At 36.3% G+C, this 4402-nt stretch overlaps 1 protein-coding gene across 1 annotated transcript in view; it reads left to right on the forward strand.

The window, feature by feature from the left end:
* Positions 1-4402, forward strand: part of LOC111085146 — a 19356-nt gene that overhangs the window by 10400 nt on the left and 4554 nt on the right. The gene's annotated exons all lie outside the window — the stretch shown is intronic.

The following is a 4402-nucleotide window of genomic DNA, read 5'->3' on the forward strand; positions in this document are numbered from 1 at the left end:
GGAAGAGCATTGATGTCAAACGAATATGCATCCTCATTCATCCTGATTTTTTTTTAAATCTACGTATTTTAGTCTCAAAACTACATGTTGTGGTCTTTCTTTTATGTATTGTGTTATGGCGTTTTGTGAAAATTCTGTATGTGATGGAGAAAAATAGGCATCATTTTCGGATTCAGCGTATAGGAATTACTGTAGAATATGTAAACATTTCAAGATAATAAAATCATCGCAGGCCTGTGTAATAAGTAGCGTCATACTCCACAAGCCATCAAGAGTTAAGCCAATAGCTAGCACTTCCTAATAAAGCACCTTTTTAACAGTTCAAACTATCCCTCTCACAAACAACGCCTATCCAGAATTATGAGATGTCCCGATGTTGGGCATCAGTTCTTCATTGTAATAATTTCAAATTCATTATTTCTTTGACTTGGATTTACATCTGAGACCTCTCTTATACCAGCGACTGTCTTACCAACTGAGTTAAAGAGCTAATACATTAGTACTTCCTAGTAAAGCGCTTTTTAACAACTCGTACTACCACAGTTGTTTCACAAGTGCGATCTTCAGAATGAGTTTGATTGCTCTTTATGTGTAATAAATTAAGATTAAATTTGGACTTAAAGTAATTATCCCAGCCTGTAGTTCAGTTTCTGGTATTTAGAGTACTTACGAGTTTAAATTATATATATATATTCTTATTATTTCAAATATTTTATTTTAGTTAAACATTATGGAAAATTAGCAAGTGTGTTGAGACTGCCAGCATACATTTTCCCCAGTTTTCCCTTCTTTTTTAGCTTAGTTTGTCAAAAAAAATTCAAACTTGTACAGATACATATGCTTTTAGAACGCCTGGAGACTTTCAAATATAGGAAATTCACATTATATGCAGTGCTGACTTTATTTCGTGTACTGATAGGAAAATACATTTCTTGTTTTCCAAGCTATCACGTGGTATTTCATGATAGGATGTATAAACTACTTCTTATAATAACCATTTCGTTATCAAACAGTTAAGACCAATGAAGTTAGTAGATAAATGACCAGTTTCTATGACTGGAGATGTTAGATAAGAATGTTAGGAGGTCGAAAACTTAGCTGAAAGAGAGTTGCAACCCTTACTTTCTGAACCATCAAATGATTTTTGGTGGCGCGTCATTTGTATGCCTTTTGATAATTCCTCGTACTATCTAGCTGAGTAATAATGGTATTTCTGAGGAGAAAACTGTCTGATACTTGCTAGTTGTATAGCTAGGGCAATTTATGCTATTAGATGTAATGCTAGAACATTTTCAGTCAGCAGGTCTGAAAATAAAGGCTAAATATTTCAATGTATCTAAAGGCTGGAAAGACTTTGCGAATCTTGTTTTCGTGACAAACATTGCAGGATGTTATCGAAAAGCACTTAAGATACAATGCCTTGCAAAAGTATTCACCCCCTGCAAAGTTTCCACATTTTGTTGTCGTCTGAGTTTGCAATCATGAAACTTTCAAGTGCGACTTTACATTTAGAATTTACACAATTTACTCCAAACTAAGAAATCTTAAAAAAAAAAAAACGCTGATTTTATGTAAGTAAGTTAGATTTTCAAAGGAAATTAGAATATTCTCAGTTGCATAAATATTCAACCCCTTTGCTTCGGAAACCCTAAATCAGTTCAGGTGCAAAATAATAGTTTGAAAGGTCACAAAATTAGTGCAATGGTCTCTGTCTGTGTTTGACTTGACTTCAGAGTAAATGATTCTATTCAAGCCACAACTCGCACAGTGATACAACAAACCAACCACCAACCATGAAGACCAAGGAGCTTTCCAAACAAGTCAGGGATAAAGTGGTAGAGAAGCACAGATCAGGAGAAGGTTACAATAAAATTTCAAAGTCGTAGATTATCCCTTTGAGTACAGTGAAATCCATCATTAAAAAGTGGAATGTGCTTCATACCACCCAGTCACTACCCAGATTAGGCCTCTTTTCCAAACTAAGCAGTGATTTTAAAAGATTTCAAAGTTCCATGTCTGAGATGGGAGTCAGTGTTCATACATCGACGATATCTCGGTCCCTACACAAAGCTGGCCTGGATGGGCGAGTGGCAAGAAAGAAGCCATTATTGAAAAAAAGAATCATCTTAAATCTCGTATAGAGTTTGTGGCAAAACATATAAATGATACTGCAGACATGTGGCAAAAGATTTTGTAGTCAGACGAGACTTTTATATAGGTAATTTCAAAATCTAAACAGAATTACTACACAAATGTATGGGATTTGTACAATACTTCCTCACGTACAAAGATGGAGCATGTTCTTAATCACCACGAATATAAAACAGGTTGTGATAAACATTAGTGTTTCACTAGATTTTGACCGTATTTATTTTTCTGTAGTGGTTGATTCAACCCACAGTCGCAGTACAAATAAGGACAGTACTCCACTAGTATTTTGGCCATCTAAGACAGTAATGCATTTTTACTGTTGAATATTGTACTTAGCCTGTGTCGGTTTAAGTGCAATGGGGGCAACTGGCCAGGGGCCCGGGCGAATGAAACTTGGTTATACCTAAAGCCCGCAAAGCATCTTTAGGCTATATCTTCATTTAATGATAAAAACCATAGTGTTTGGCTTTTCTTTGCATATAGACGCTTGATACATTAAGAACGACTGAAATAATAGTTTGAATAATAATTAATATGTATTTGTTACTTTATAAATTTAATAGATATTTGTTGTTATTTCTTAACGTTTTTACGCTTATACTGTGAGGTAAAAACGGCTGCTGTTATGATTTTGTCTGGTTTATGAGCTCGTAGCTGTCCTAATTTATGATCTTTTTAAAAAATTTTTGAAAATGTTAAAAACGAGATAGAGAAAGGGGACATGGCGAGGATGTTTGCCCCGGGGCCGTGCTGGCTCTCGACTATGCTAGAGTGGACAGCACCAATATTAATTCTGGTTTAAGAGATTGAGCTAAAAAGTCTTAGCGTTGCTGAAAGTGTGGCTATGACAGTAAAATCACATTATTTCATTAAATTATCGCGTGAACTGGTGTAGAGTAGCTGCCTTCTCTTTAATCTGTCACTTCAAAATTAGGGGCAGCTAGTCCTCTAGTAGTTTCACACGAAACAGAACAAAGAACGGCAGCAACTTTCGTTTGCTTGTCTGGAAGACTACAATTTGTTTGGTGACATTTGAAAGTTGCTTCAAAGTAACCAAACCCATGGGCTAATGACAAATGACTTAAGCTGATGGACAAAGGTCTTCTGTTAGCTGAAATGATTAACTTCCAGCCACTAACGGGCTCACCCTGGGGATATTAGAGCCAGTGCTAACTCCAAAGACTGTAAGAAACATTCCCATCTCAGGAGACACCTCCATTTGCTATCATGGACCCAAGCCTGTTCACATCTCGATCTCTGTGGGCAACTCCCACTGACCACTTCATAATAGTGAAAGGAAGGGACCATCGAATACGAAAAAAGATGAACTCGTTTTAAGTGTCTCATTGATAGTAGGAACAAAACCCGATACTGCACATATGGCTAATGTGACCACAACAACAGGAAGCCCAAGAGTCCTTTCTGGAACTCACATCTGAGTTTCACGAAAGTTTATTTGGAATGATATTCCTCTTCCAAGCAAGTTTCCTCTATCAACAGGAGAGCTTGAACCTTTTATGCCAGTCCTGTAAGCTGGGGGAGCAATCAACATAATTGGTTGAAAGATAGCAGATCCCAGAATTTCTGATGATGCTGCCAACTTCAAATTCTGCTCATTATACCTTAAAGCAGATTATGGTTCTCAAACAACATATTGGGCCAATTCCTGAGCAATATGCCAACAAGAAAAGAGTCAAGGGAGTGGCCAAGGCCAAGAGGGCTTTTCCAAGCTAGTACAAGAAATTTGCTAAGTTCAGATGGAGCTGGCCAAGAGCAAGTGAGCCTTGACATAAACATAGGAGCTACTCTGGAAGTCCACCTCCATCTATTGCTGTGCCACCATTGCTTTGGAGGGTCTATATTCAGACATGCAAGACTTCAGACTATTGCCGAGCGTAAGTATGCATGTAAAGTTTCTCTTATTTTGTCACTTTTTACCTTGATAGTGACTTTCTTTGAATTATGTGTATGCTTAAGGGTTTCTTTTATCATTTATTAAATACTTGCGATATCCTTTTTTTAGCCTGTATATAATAACTGACTTAGTTAGAAGGTTCTAAATTTATGCGAGTTCACAGATGAATATTCATTTACAGCTAATTTTGTTTGTTTGTTTCTGTAAATACGTATGTATTTCTCTACCCTTTTTTCATTGACTTAACGAAGGGTGTCATATTTTTCTACAAATGTATCGAATTGTGTGTGTGTGTGTATATATATATATATATATATATATATATATATATATACA

This window comes from Limulus polyphemus, unplaced genomic scaffold (assembly GCF_000517525.1).
Source record: "Limulus polyphemus unplaced genomic scaffold, Limulus_polyphemus-2.1.2 Scaffold252, whole genome shotgun sequence".
Classification (NCBI taxonomy): Eukaryota; Metazoa; Arthropoda; class Merostomata; order Xiphosura; family Limulidae; genus Limulus; species Limulus polyphemus.